General features: G+C 34.6%; 1 pseudogene across 1 annotated transcript; it reads left to right on the top strand.

The window, feature by feature from the left end:
• Positions 1-13,439: 13,439 nt before the first annotated feature.
• On the top strand, positions 13,440-13,803 carry LOC308487376 (ubiquitin-ribosomal protein eL40 fusion protein-like; annotated as a pseudogene). Its single transcript has one exon. The product of its transcript is annotated as a ubiquitin-ribosomal protein eL40 fusion protein-like (transcript).
• Positions 13,804-16,090: the final 2,287 nt, after the last annotated feature.

The following is a 16,090-nucleotide window of genomic DNA, read 5'->3' as shown; positions in this document are numbered from 1 at the left end:
AGAAACCAAGGGCTGGAAAGCCATGCCTTGTACAAATGGGATGGACAAGCCAGAGCCTTGAAAGATAACTGAGCAAATATTGAGGTCAAGAACACTACGCGAGTCTTATTCTAAGTTAAATTCAACATCTGGAAATCAAATTCTCTATTTCTTAAGACTAGCAATTATCCTCCGCTTCTTAAGGCCAATTTGTGAATTAATAAAGTGTAAGCATACAGACCTTTATTATTTGATGATTCAACCTTGATGAAAGAAAAGCTCTAAAGAATCAGGACTACTTTCCTCTGTTCAGAAAAAAATTAAAGTTTATTTCAGAAACTGTACTTTCTCTGGTAAAGGGACCGTTTTGAATTTGAACTCACCATGAATCATTCAATAAAATTGTATTTAACCTTGTGGAAAATAGTAGGACTAAAGTCTACAGTTATTTTATTCCCTTTCTAATAACACATAAAAGTTATTATTTGTGCCCTTGAATATATGTGGCTTAAATATCTCATTGACACTATTCTTTAACTTCCCATCTTCCCATCTTTGTTGGCCTGGCCTTAAGCTTTTTGTGGGAGGAAGAGTCAAATATTTCTTTGGCAGTGAAACATGAATATTTGCATAAAGTGGAATAAATAGATTATAAACAGTTCAAGTCAAATTTTACTGCAATCTAGTTACCAAAACCTTTTGTTTTTAAACAAATTTTTGGATTTAAGAATTACCGATACCAGTTTATGAACCTATAATAACTATGAAACAAAGGAGTTTTATTTGTGTTTACTGAATAGTAGTTATATTTTTAAAACCAATAAGTTACAACACTAGGCTTAAAAATATACACATACATGTACACATAATATGTGTACATACGTATGCATATAAATTGCAAACGGTACTAAAATAATTTTCTTATCTAAAGCCTTAAATGGTGTCAGATAGGTACTGGACTTATTGGGGTGATCACTTCACTAGTTATATAAATGTCTAATCACTATGTAATATAATATCATATGTCAACTGTAATTTAAAAATTAAAAAAATAACTAAAAAATAAGCCTTAAAAAGAGCATAGATATATGCATTCACGATATTGAATCAGAGATTTGTTTTGAGAATGTTGATGCTATTAGCAGGATAATAATCTATTACACCCGTATATTACTTTATATTCTGTCAAATAGACTGCCCTCCATAATGTGAGTGGACCTCTTCAAATCAGTTGAAGGCCTGAAATAAACAAAAAGATCAGCCTTTTTGAGCAAGAGGGAATTCTCCAGCAGACTGCGTTTGAACTTCATCTGCACCATTGCCTCTCCTAGTCTCCAGTCTGCTAGCCTTTGGACTACAACTGCACAATTGGCACTCCTGGGTCTCCAGCCTGCAGATTTTGGATTTGCCAGCCTCCATAATTGCATGAGCCAGTTTCTTATATTACATTTTTTATACACACACGCGTGCATGCACGCACACACATCCTATTGATTCTGTTTCTCTGGAGAACCTAATACAGGGTGGGGGACACAATTTAACCCATAACACAGTCCCAGGGATACCCTAACAAGTTGAAAAGAGACATACATTATAGAATTTTAAAACTTCTACCCTATTATTATAGCATACCGCCTGCAGTGTACTACAAATTAATTTTTTTTATAAATTCAGTAATCATCTTGTGAATGGTACAATTATATTGCATTGTATTTTTGGTGTTTAAATTATAAACAGATGTCTTTGAAATATACCATAAGTTTTGCAGCCTTGTTTGGAATTTATTTCTATTTTAATACTCTGGAAGTTTCAAAAATTAGAAACAGCTTAGGTCTTTCTCAACCTCTGAGAGACTCTACTTAGCTGTCACTTCTCCACTTAGTACCTCTCCCACCTGCTTCCTATTGCCAGGAAAGCCTAGCTAATTCTCACTTATTGGCCTTCACACACACTCTCCTTCCGCTTTCTCTCCACCAGGTCACGTTCATCACCTGCTCTAAAAAGTCTTCCCAAATAAACTCCAGCCTTATTTAATCATTCTTTTCATTAATTGCATGTTTAATTCATGCTAGTGTGAGAGCAATTTTCTCCTTCCGTTTTCCACACCATATTTCCCAACCTGTTTACACCTAAGAGTGATTTTGTGAAAAAGTTCTCCCCAATGGCCTATCTAAAGAATTTGGAATGTCAAGAACAGTGGTAAGCCACTAGAGAGAGTACTAGCAGCAGGTGAGTGAAAGGATTCCATTTTTATTGGAAGGGTTCCTCTGGCTTATCTGTAGAAAATGGATCAGAAAAGACAAAATGGAGTGAGAAGACAAGACAGGATATTAATCCAGATGGAGGATTTCAACTTTAACTGGGATGGTTGCAATGGAGACTGAGAAAGAAAAAAATACTTGGCAACTGGTTAGATATGGGGATTGAGGCAGGAAGGAGCTTTCAGAAATGTCTAATGGGTAAAAAATGATAGTCAACATCACCCATAATAAGATAAATGCAAATGGTATCTATAGAGAGAGAACATTTCTCACTTACTTAGGGGAAAATCCAAAATTTGGGTAACATACTTTATTAGTGAGAGTTAGGGAAACAAATATTCTCACTTAATACTGGTTGAAATGTCAATGGCACTACCTCTTTGGAGGAGAATTTAGCAACATAAGCATTTATCCTTTGATTCAGTAATCCCACTTCTAAAAATCTATCTCAAAGATATACTGGCAAACATACAAAATTGACACATGTACAAAGCTATTCATCACAGCAACATTTGTCATAGCAACCAATGAGTATACTGGAACTGGCATGCAGTGCTTACAAAAATTGATTGTTAAATTTCAGAAACTTTGCAAGCTAGTTGTTAAATATAGTGATTGTTTAAAATTAAATTATATAAACTTACAATTAAATAAATTATATTTAAAAATACTAGTAGTTAGTACTCAAAATTCATCGTGTTATTTTACCGTATCTAAGCTCTTCAGGGTATTTACATGTATTACATCTGAATGGTAGAAATAGTATATAATGATTGTATATCACTTCACAACTTCACAGCCAGTGACATGATGTTAGTAGCTTGAAATCAGCCATGGTGGCAGCATTTCACCACATAGAAATTTGCAAACACTCCAAAATAAGAGCTTTTTCCTCTAGAGAAAGCTGATTGTCAACCATTCACCAACACACAATTGGGAAAAAAATCAAACACCTATCAAAAGTGTTCTGGTTGAATAAACCATGACACACCCACTCAATAAAGTACAACACAACAATAACAGAAAATTGGGCTATTTTTATATACAGCTATAAAAGTGATTTCCACAGTATATACCATGTTTCCCTGAAAATAAGACCTAGCCGACCACCAGCAGTAATGCATCATTTTGGAGCAAACATTAATATAAGACCCAGCATTATATTAATGTTTATTATATTATATTATATTATATTATATTATATTATATTATACCTGGTCTTATATTATATTAAAATAAGACCGGGTCTTACATTAATTTTTGCTCCAAAAGATTCAATAAAGCTGATGGTTCGGCTAGGTCTTATTTTCAGGGAAATATGGCAGACAAGTGAAAAAAGCAAGTTGAAGAAAAGTATGTATAATGTACTACTTTTTATGTTTAAAAGGAGGAAGGATACAAATACATATATGTTTTTGCTAAATTTTTTAAAAATAGGCCAAAGTGAAAAAGTTGTAAAATGACTACATATAGGGAAAGGAAAGAAACTGTAAGACACATAGGGATAGATAATAGACTTCTTTAAATATACCTTCTTTGGTTAGTTTCTTTGAAACCATATAAATGCATTATATAATTAAAAATTAAAATTTTGTTAAAAAAAATCTCTAAAAATAGTAAGAAAAATGCAACAAATCAATCTATTCAATCTATTCATCTACCACGTTTCCCCGAAAATAAGACTGGATCCTATGTTAAGTTTTACTCCAAAAGACACATTAGGGCTTATGTTCAGTGAAAAATCATTCTAGGGTTTATTTTCCAGTTAGGTCTTACTTTTTCGGGGAGACAAGGTATGTGATGGCGTAATCAAATAGAGAAGAATTATTTCAAATGAATTGAAAACACAATAATTTTATTTGCCCAGTAGGATATACTCTGAGGACCAAAATAAATAAGTGAAATGTAAAAAAAATCTTGAACAATTTCTAGTACTCACATTGTTAGTGATAACATTGGTCATGTTATTCTGAAACTATGTATACAATCTAGGATAAAAAAAATGAATGATTATGTCTATACCATTAAGAAACAATATTTTTATAGTAGTAGAAAATGGCGTAAATATATAATCAAAGAAGTAAAAACATTTTAATCTTAAATTTAAAATATTGTGAACTCATATTTTCCTTAAAAAAATATTTATGTATTTCCTAGGTCTGTACACTGAATAAGCCTTGAAACAATGCAGCAGCAATGAGCACTCCTAAAATCCAGACTGTGGTCTCTAAATACCATTTAGCAATACTGGACTCCTTGGAGAAATGGATGATCTCAGTCCTGGAGAAAGAGATATCTAAGATAATCTTGGATTATTTTATCATACCAGAAAACAATGAGGTTACCACCAAAGACTACTGAGGTTTGTCAAAAGGACTCAGGAACCAAATTGAACAAGTTTCTACAAGTCAAAGGTGGAAATTTAATAATAATAATAATAATAATCACCACAATGGGTTGAAACACATAAGAACATTTTTAAAAGTTCATTGACCACTCATGAAATATGATATAGAATCAACGCTGAACACTGATAAACAAAGGAAAAGAATAGAGTATTTTATTTTTCCTATATGAAATATACTGTTAGGTAACGAAAAGTTGTGAAAGAAGTTTCTTTTATCATTTGGGGTGTGTTGCAGTGGGTGAGAGTGTAAATGAAACAAGATCCTCCAGGCTAATTGTTGGAGCCATGTATTCTCTTTATTTTTGTACACGCTATAAATTTCCCATATAAAAAAATCAAATTTAAAAATATATGACTATTCAGTTTTTGTTTGAGCTGGGGGAATGAAAATACTAATTACTGACATTGTAATGTTCTAAGGAAGACCTAATTGGGAGTGGGAAAGAGATCGAGAAAGAGGGAGATTAATAATTTAACTTTCAATTCTGAACATGATTTGAAGTATCTGAAAAACATCCAAGGGAAAATACTGTGTAGTAAGATATATACAAGTACAATGTCTGAACCTCAGAAAAGACATCTGGATTAGAGATCTAAATTTAGGGTTTACCAGCATATAGGTGGGTATTGATACAATTACTTAGGGAGAGAATATATTGCAGAATAAAAACAATTAAAACATACTCAGTACCTATTATGTACCAGGCAGTATTCTAAATTCTTTAAATGTATGTACTAATCCTCACAAGAATTCCTTGAAGTAGATATTATTATTATCTCCTTTTTATATATTAGGAAACTGAGGCACATAGGTTGTAATTCTTGTTTACAGAGAGTTTAAGCATTGTAACCAGGATTCAGTCTGACTCTGTGTACAAATAGAACAGTCCCAGGACTGTGACATAAAAAGCTCTGATATATAGAGGTAGAGAAGGAAAAGCCAGAAAAGGACTCTGAGGAAAAGCAACCAAAGAGGTAAGAGAGAAACAGTTGAGAGAACCGTCACTATAAGCCCAAATAAGAACACATTCAAGAGAGGAAGGGGCCGGTAAATTTGAATGGTACTGAGAGGTCAAGGAAAATGCATGCTGAAATGAATTATATCACTGGAATGAAGCTCAGCCAATAACTCACATTACAGTTTATTTCTGTCAGGATACTTTTCAAAAGACTTATGGTGTGATTCTAACTTGATAAATAGTCAGGAAATATTAGCTTCTATTATAGTACATATAAATATAAAGCTTCTCTTATAACATATGTTGCCTTAAAATACCTGAGATAAACAAATTCAGACACTCAAAATAAAATTTAGAGAGGATTTTTCTGTGGCTAACTACAGAATTTCTTACTGAAGTGATTAATCTTACAATTCCTTTATATGGGATTTCTCCTAATACATTTAAAATGTAATTAAATTTTCAAATCTGTTGGACATGACATTTTACAGATACATCTACTGTACACCTGATATTTATGTTTTATTGTTTGCTAAGGTTAGGAAGAATTTAAACTTTCAGTAAGAATAAAGTTTAAAAGCTGTTCAATAAAAATGATTAGCTTTTTCTACCATTCAAAAATTATCATCTTTAAAGTTTCAAATCTTATTTTCAGTTTCCATGAATAAATTGTTACCATTTATGTTCATGGGTTCATAGGAAGAATCTTCACATTCTCAAGAAATTTATATTTGTGACATGAATAATAGTGAAAAACTCCATTTTCATCTGCATATACACACTTCTTAAGGAATTTTCAAGCACCAAGTACGTTGCACATAGTAGAAAATGAGTTAGAGAGCTTCCTCTCAAATAATCTATTTATAACCAACAGTGTATTATTAGCTTATGTTTTCACATTCATGAAAGAAATACTATACCACACAAAGTATTTTTTTGACTTGAATTTTTTAAACTTTGATAACAATACTAGAAAATGGGAGGTGCTTCCTTTCCCATCTACGTTTGTTTGATTTTAAATGTTGGCCTATGAACTGAATAATCTGAGGAAGCCTAATGAAGATGAATGTACTTCTCTTCCCTAGTATCAAGTGAGAGAAAAGGAAATAAATACATTGGAGCTGCCAACTACAAGACCACAGCAGGCTCGTCACTTAGCACAGTGACAGTTACACAGCGGGTGTTCCGTAAATTAGTATAGACCAAACAAATGAATAACAAATGAAGCACCAATAATGAGAAGCAGGAGGCAGTGTGTTAAATAATAATAGTCAATTTGTACTGCACTGTTATCGTGTACCCAGCACTGCAAATAACTTTAATAGTCAAAGTTCAATTACTACTTACCAGGTGCTCTACTGCTTATGAAACCATTACTGATTGAAGCCCCAATAGGTAGCATTAGCATTATCATCTCTCATCATTTCAACTTACATATAAGTACAATGAAGCACAGAGAGGTTAAGTAATTTATCTCAAATCACAGAGCTGCGCAATTGTAATTCTGGGCTTTGAACTGTTTGCATTCAAAGCTTGGTCTTTCAATCACCAGGTCATGTTGCCTACATTTAAAAGACCCCTACTTCTTGTGTTTGTTAAAATCCTTCCAGTTCACCCAAATCCTATGAGTGCATGTTAGTACTAACCCCTTTCAAATTATCTGTGCAGACTGTCTCTACTACCACCAGCCATCTGCCACTCCTGGAATATGTTGGTCTTCAGAATCACTGACTTTCTGAGCTGAGTAGCAGCACAGAGATCAGTATAAAGCAGTGGCGAAGTCCATGGGCTTTGGCCTCAGGCTAGACCCAAATCCTGGCCTTGTCCCTGTACCAAGAATTTCTTGAAATACTATTTATGATTATCCCACCTTGGAAAAAAAGCCAAGTATAATGAGAAGAATGTACTGCTTACTGCTTTGTGTACTGCTTACCAGCAACTGACGACATTTGTTCAAATTCTTACTGTTGTTAAACTCTGTCTTACTCAGCAAGACAGAGCAATCTAGTCATTACGGAGTGGGTCCCTGCTTCTAATGAGTGAGCCTCATTGTCAATGATTCCTTACTATTGATGAAGCAGCTTTGTGGGAAATGGAGCAGTGAGATGCGGTCTCATTCTTTTTACAACAAGAGAAGGGGAAAACTCATGACTATAATAACACTGAATTTAGTCTTGCAGTTTTCTAAATGCAATCTGTATACTCCTGGGGTCTCCAAGATCCCTTCAGGAAGTCGGCAAGGTCAATGCTATTTTTATAATAAAACTAAGATGTTATTTTTCTTCTTCACTATAATAATGCTTACTAGTGGTGCAAAAGCAATGGTGGATAAAAGTGTTGGTCACTCAGGAAGAATTAAGGCAAACTGCACTGGTAGTTATATTCCTTATCATCATGCATTCGCAATAAAAACAAAATGTTAGGGTCACTTAAGAATGTCCTTTTTAAAGTAATAAAAATGATTAGCTTTATTAGATCTACACTTATAAATATTTTGTAGCATAAAATGGGAAGTATACATAAAGTACTTCTGCTGCATACTGAAATATAATGGCTGTCTCTAGGCAACGAATTTTATGCAATTAAGTTATGAGCAGAAACAACTTATGTTCTCACGGAACATCATTTTTAGTTGGAAAAAAACTGACAGACAAATGATGGATTATCAGATTGGGTATTTGGTAGACTTTTTTATTTTTTTAAATGAACAAGTGAAACTGTCACTTCAAGGAAAACAACAGATATTTTTTGCCTCTGAAACATTTTTTTTTTAAGATTTTTTTTTTCTAATTGGGGAAGGGGTACAGGACTTCATTGAGAAACAGTGCGTAATTCTAGGCCTTTTTTCCAAGTCAAGTTGTTGTCCTTTCAATCTTAGTTGTGGAGGGTGCCGTTCAGCTTCCAGCTTCAAGTTGTTGTCCTTTCAGTCTTAGTTGTGGAGGGCGCAGCTCAGCTCCAGGTCCAGTTGCCATTGCTAGTTGCAGGGGGCGCAGCCCTCTTGTGGGAGTCGAACCAACAACCTGTGGTTGACAGGATGCGCTCCAACCAACTGAGCCATCAGGGAGGCAGCTCAGCTCAAGGTGCCGTGTTCAATCTTAGTTGCAGGGGGCAGAGCCCACCATCCCTTGCGGGACTCGAGGAATTGAACTGGCAACCTTGTGGTTGAGAGCCCACTGGCCCATGTGGGAATCGAAGCAGCAGCCTTCAGAGTTAAGAGCATGGAGCTCTAACCGTCTGAGCCCCTGGGCTGGCCCCTCTCTGATAAAATTTGAGCCGTGAAGAGAAAATTAAAATTTTGGAAAACTTGAGTGTACCATGGTGAACTTTACAATTTCTCAACACTTAAAGATTTTTCTTATGAGATTGGTGGTGATATTAATAAAAAATGTTTTATATTGTGTAATGAAAGGAGTCAACATCTGAAAGATCTGAATAAGTCAGTAAACCACTATTCTCCTAATGATCAATGAAAGATGTGGCAAAACACACATTAGTAAAAGATCCATTCAAAGTTCAAGATAGAGCAGTAGATTTTAATACATTATGATTCAAATTCCACACTGCCATTAACCTTTGGGAAACTACCCCTTGTAGGGGTTTGGTATAGTATAAAAGATAAAAACAAAACAAACAACAACAAAACAACAACAACAAAAATCAGGAACAGACAGAGTAAGTGAATTGCCCAATATCAGAAATAAATTGTTGAGGGTCTGAGATGAGAACCTTGGGTCCTAAATCCCTACCTCCCAAGAAAAAGTTTCTAATAATATCACCCCTTTCTTAGTGGTAGATAACCTTATTAAGATCCTGAAGAAAGACATGTCTCCAGCCTGATCCCTAATTATCAGAACTTAAAATTTTAGAAATAGTTTTCAGCTTTTTAATGCTAAAATATTTTGAGCATGTCTATATTTAGTACTTATATTTTAAGTAGCCACTGAAAAATGCTACAAGGAATTATATTCAGTCTCCTGGCAATATGTGGTATACATTTTGATTTAAAGGACTCCTTCCAAGGATCCAAATCCTGCAAATTGGAGTTCAAAGACCTTTACTTTTGAAACAGATGATAACAGGGGTAGCCCTCAGATTCAGACTAACACTGGAGGCAATAATTTGTGCCAACAGCAGTGGAGAAATCAGAAGTGTGTGAGTTTGTGTGTGTGTGTGTGTGTGTGTGTGTGTGTGTGTGTGTGTGTGTGTGTGTGTAGAAGGGACAATCTTCTCAGGAGGAGCCTGTCTGATGCCTTCTCCAAAATTCTAGCAGTTTAGGATTGGTTGGAGAAACAGGACTCAGTTTAATCTCCCTTGTGAAGCTGGCACTACCCTGGCTTTAACTAGTGCTCCAGATACATCTTATTTCAACTCAGATATAACAGCACCATATTATTCTATTGCCAAGCTAAACCTAGAATTGAAGCAGAGAGGAGGTGCAGAGTAAAAATGACTATGTGCAAATAGAAGGTGTTTTCAGTGTTCACACTCTGCCCAACATTTAGATTCAGAGAATCTCAGATTCAGCAGAAATCTTACATATCATCTAGCCAATCCTGACTTTTCAAAGATAAGAAAACTATGGCCCAGAAAAATTAAGCAGCTTGCTCAAGTTTTTACAGTGAATTAATGCCAGAGATGGAAGTGAAAACTGCAAGCTTTTCTCTATACCATAACTTGATCATCTAATTGCTTTTCTCCTTGATTGTCAGTTCCCTATCTCTAAATCTAGACTGAGGTTTACCTAACCACAACAAAAAGGACACGGTGGGCTAAAGAATTGGCTAAATAGAATCAAGGAACACTATTTAATTTCCAAAAGAGAGAAAGGTTTGTTAAATGCTAAGAACATTTATAATAGTATAGTCAGTTGACACAAGTTCTTAGGTTTCAATTACAGGAAAACATTATTTCCAAAGTCCACAAGTGCTATCTTAATTTTTCAGATTACTTCCTTGGAAAGTGTGCTTTTGATCTGTTCTTCCAAAGAAGAACAAATGTGCAAACTTCAATGCTTAATAAAGTTGAAAGCTCCCTGGGGTAACTGAAATTTTTATCAAAGGGGCAATAGACCTGGTTGCAGCTGCAACAAAGCAGTGCCATATAAAGCCGAGTGAAAAGCAGTTATCCATCACTGGTGGTACAGAGCCATTGAGCATGGTGATATTAATTGGAATCCATTGCACAGGACATTCCACTACATGCTGAGCAAATGACCCTGAAAGTTTTGAGTCTCTCTGGTGTATAAAAAAAGTTCAGATGTAAAAATAATCACACAGATGGTGAATTCTCTATCCTTGAATGAGTATAGCTACCCTGAGATCTGGGTGGCTGGAAAATTTCTTTTTTAAAATAATGCCCTTTGAGTGAGTCCCCCATATATGCATCTTCTTTTACAACCATTTGAAAACTTGTCTTCTAATAATTTCACACAGAGCTTTCAGCACAGCAACATTCAAAAGAATAAAACCAATGAAACACAGCAACTTTTACTTTTTTACTTTTGTGCTTTGGGAAAATTCCGATTAAAAGATACGAGGCAGTTCAAGTTGGAATTTTTTTATTGCTCCCAAAATGAATAACTTCTAATCTAACAGAAAAATTAGAGAGATTTAAAGCCAAAGTAATAAGGAACATGTTTCAGATACATCAGGATGTAACTCTTATACACTTACGATTTAAATTCTTATATTTTTCCTGATTGCAGGTTATGTGTAAAGAGCAATCACCCATTGCTGAGCTTCATCACAATCTCTTTATCCTACTCTTTAAAAGTTAAAAGAAAACTCCACAATATGCAATAATATCAATGAATAATAACCTTAAAATGTCAGAAATATTGTCAGGATACAGCCAACTGATAAGAATAATCTCTTGAATTCCCAAAGTTTGCCCAATTTTATAAGTAAATTGTCTAGAATACAAATCATTGAAAATGTAAGCCCTAGCTAGATGATGGCTGGTGGACGAATGTCCTTTAAAAGTATAAACTTTCATTTACTTGAAACTGAAAGCCCCAAATTCTCCTGTACATTGGTCTTTTTCATCAAGCCATACAACACATGCTAAAACGATGCTAAGTGTATATTACATTCAAGTTTTATTTTCCCCCAGGGATCAACACATAATGTTGACTAGATTTTTGATTAACATCTTTATCTAAAACACAACATTCATAAGAAGTCCAAACATAGACATCAACACATTTACAAACATCTTTTCTTAAATTGATTAAAGCAAACAGAATAGCTATACTTTTTTCCTTCCATAACCATAACCAGTATCTCCTCCATGTTTATCCTTCTATAAACAGGTCAAATTCCAATAATATCTACCTTTCACAAAATGATCACTTGAGAATCTATTGGAGTCCCCCAAAGGTTGGCAATAATATTGCCAAGGAGAACAGGGAGAATATTTACAATAAGAACTCCTTAGATGCGAGAAATAGGTGGATAACCTACCTATTCCTAAGGGTCAAATATCAATGAATATATTATTTAAGTAGAAGAAACATGAGCTCTTGAATCACAGTCCATTGGGTAGAATAGAAATGATGAAAGACAAATGACAAATGAAAGAGTATGATATTCCACTGTGGGCTTTGTTTTCCCCTGAGTAGTGTCTTGCATCGAGCAAGAGCCAGAACCAAGATTTAATTGGAGAGTACAAAAGAGGCACGGTAGACCTTGCCAAATTCTCTCCTTATACTAAATAACTCTGGTCATTGCTAGTTTCATTAATTATTATAGTCATAATCCAATGTGATTATCACTTAAAAAAGATTAGCAGGACATTAAATTAATCATTTTCATACCAAGTCATTATGTTGTCCATAATACTTTCTCCCATAGGTCTCTACTAAAATTGATGTGGCCATAATATTATGTGAGGGGCATGAGCAAGCCCTATTCTGTAAGTGATCTCACCATAAAACACAACAGTAGGTAGAAAGTTGTAATGGGAATCTGTTTTTCCTAGATTATCTACAATTTATCTGTATGCATATTGGGTAATCAAAGTAGAGGATTTTCATCCCCAGAGTACAAAGATTTTCAGACAATCACGTTATTATTGTATTATTTTTCTTAATGAATGGTAAACCGTGATCATTTTACCTGCCTAAAAGGCCTACCAGAGAGATTTGAGGACTGTTTGATGGTCCACTTAAATAAAAATCAATCACTGACAATATAACAGAGTAGGTTTAGAATCAGATAAACCTAATTTGAATTCAGACTACAATACATACCAATTCTGCAACTTAGATCAGGTTATATAAATTCTCTAATCCTCAGTTTTTTCATTTTTAAAATGAAAATTATAATACTTTCAATATAGGGTTGGTATGATTAAATGTGATAACACATTTAAAACCTTTAGCACAGTGTCAGACACATAGTAATTACAGAGATAAATGGTAGCTATCAGGGCCACCACCAGACTTGATAGTTCTTTTGAATTAGAAAAAGCTCTGTGGGTATCAACTTGGAAAGCAGAGCATGAACTGGATTTTAGCCTTCCCTGGCCAGTTCAGCCAGGTGCTTCTGTTCAGTGTACAAACTGCACAACTCTACTCAGAGGCCTTGGGAGCTACTATCAACCTTGGGAGCTACTATCAACTATAGAACCTGAAATTTCCATCATTTAAATAATTCCGTGTTAATAATGTTTTTTTCCTCTCTCTAAGAAGCACCTGCTATTTAGACATTCAATGCAAATAAGAAGGTGATAAGATAGATAATTTCACACACACTATTTCAGATATCAATAACAGAAAAATGCTCTCTTTCTTTTCCACAAGTCGGCGGAGCAGCCTCCCCAGCAGACATAGAGATGCAGATCTTTGTGAAAACCCTGACGGGCAAGACCATCACACTCGAGGTGGAGCCCCGTGACACTATTGAAAATGTCAAAGCCAAAATCCAAGACAAGGAGGGCATTCCACCTGACCAGCAGCGTCTGATTTTTGCGGGCAAACAGCTGGAGGATGGCCGCACTCTCTCGGACTATAACATCCAAAGACAGTCCACTCTGCACTTGGTGCTTCGTTTGCGGGGTGGTATCATTGAGCCTTCCCTCCGCCAGCTTGCCCAGAAGTACAACTGTGACAAGATGATCTGCTGCAAGTGTTATGCTCGCCTGCATCCTCGTGCTGTCAACTGCCAACAACCTACACCCCAAGAAGAAGGTCAAATAAGGACCTTCCACCACCTCGGCTCACAGGGTGGCCTCCTGCCCAAACCCCTTGGCCTAGGGGCTTCAATAAAGTTTCCCTTTCATTGAAAAATAATAATAATAACAGAACAATATCTGGAAAATCCTACTAAATTTGGAAACTAAAAAACATACTTCTAAGTAACCAATGGGTCAAAGAAATCAATAGGGATATTAGAAAGTCTTTGCAACTAAAATAATTTAACATTTCAAAATAAAATATTTCCAAAAATGTACCTTAAACCGTACTTAGAGGGGAATTTATAGCATAAAACATTTATCTTAGAAAAGATAAATGGTTTCAGATCAATGACCTTAGCTTCAATAATAAGAAACTTGAAAAACAAGATCAAATGAAACCCAAAGTAAACAGAATAAAGGAGATAATAAGAAATCAATAAAATAGGAAAAAGAAAAACATTAGAGATCAATAAAAACAAAAGCTTGTTTTGTGAGAAGAGCAATAAAACTGACAAACCTATAGTCAAACTGACTGATCAGGAAAAATGAGAGAAGACAAAAATGACCAAGGTCAGGAATGAGAGAAGTGAATTAACTTCAGATTCTACAGATATTAAAAGTATAAGAAGAAGAAAACTAAAAAGAGAAGAAAAATCCTGAAAAAAAAATTTAAAGATATAAGTATAATAAAGGCATATTATGAACAACTTTATGCTGTTAAATTCAACAACTTAGATGAAAAATTTAAATTCCTAGAAAGACACAAACTACCAAAGCAGTTCTTTTAGAAATGCCATTTTTGTCCAATAGGCAAAAGCAGGTTAGCATATAATTGAAAGAGAACAGAAGCAACATGGAAAATTATAGGGCATAGTCATAATGATAGTTTTTAACACTCGAAATTTTTAGTTCCTTTATGATCACTTCTTTAGCAAAAAAAGGCATCAAAATCTGCAAATATAATTTTAAATGTGTCAGAGATGTGATGGGAAGCATTTGAGGTTTTTAAGGCCTAAAAAAAGTCACAGAATTTTATATATTTTTAATGTACAATCCTAACTAAAAAGTAATTTTAATGCAATGAATAAAGCAAAGTGAATGATTTCTCATATTCTCCAGAATTATCTTTTCCTTTAGGATAAGATATGTGCAATCTTCATAAATGTGGGATACATTTATGAAGGATAACTATGTGGCAATCTTCATAAATGACATGAAATAAATATTTATCATTATATCTATAATAAATATCTAAAATAACTCAAATATATAACAAATTAAGAAAGATAAATGAGTCTGTAGGAAAAAATGATCAAAGGATATTGATATTGTGACAATTCACAAGAAAAAAATTACAAAGGTCTACAAATTAAAAAATATTAAAACATCTTCACTAGTTGTTAGAAACATACAAAGTGAAACAATGAGATAGCATTTTTCACCTATTAGATTGACAACAAGAAAAGACCTTAATAATAATCATTGCTGACAATGAAGAAATGAGAATTTTTATACTTTCTTTTGAAAATACAAATTGCTATAGCTTGAGAAGAGCAATTTAGCGTCATCTATCAAAATTTAAAATGCACATATCCTGAAGAAAGGATATAACCCACATGATCACCTCAATGAATGTGACAAAATCAAACAACATTTCATGATAAAAAATATTCAAGGAGCGGCTGGGTGGCTCAGTTGGTTAGTGTGAGCTCTAAACAACAGGGTTGCTGGTTCATTTCCCGCATGGGCCAGTGAGCTGCACCCTCCACAACTAGATTGAAGACAATGAGCTACCGCTGAGCTTCCGGAGGAGTGGCTGGATGGCTCTGTTGGTTAGAGCACAAGCTCTCAACAAGGTTGCCAGTTCAATTCCCACATGGGATGGTGGGCTGCATCCCCTGCAACTAGAGATTGAAAATGGCAACTGGACTTGGGGCTGAGCTATGCCCTCCACAAGATTGAAGGACAATGACTTGGAGCTGATAGGTCCTGGAAAAACACACTGTTCCCCAATATTCCCCAATAAAATTTATTTTTAAAAAAATTCAAAAAACTAGAAACAGAAGAGATCTTTCCCTAGTAAATAAAGGACATCTACAAAACAAACAAACAAACAAAAGCCTACAGCTACCATCAACTTAATGGTGAAAGACTGGATGATTTTCCTTAAGATCAGAAAGAAACATCTGCTCTCACCATTTGTATTAGCATTGTACAGGAGGTTCTAGCGAGGACAATTAGGCAAGAAAAGTAAATAAAAGACATCCAGATGAGAAAGGAAGAAGCAAAACTATCTCTACTTGAAGATG

The sequence above is a fragment of the Rhinolophus hipposideros genome (genome assembly GCF_964194185.1).
Source record: "Rhinolophus hipposideros genome assembly, chromosome: 2".
Classification (NCBI taxonomy): Eukaryota; Metazoa; Chordata; class Mammalia; order Chiroptera; family Rhinolophidae; genus Rhinolophus; species Rhinolophus hipposideros.
This window is presented reverse-complemented; position numbering and strand designations above follow the sequence as displayed.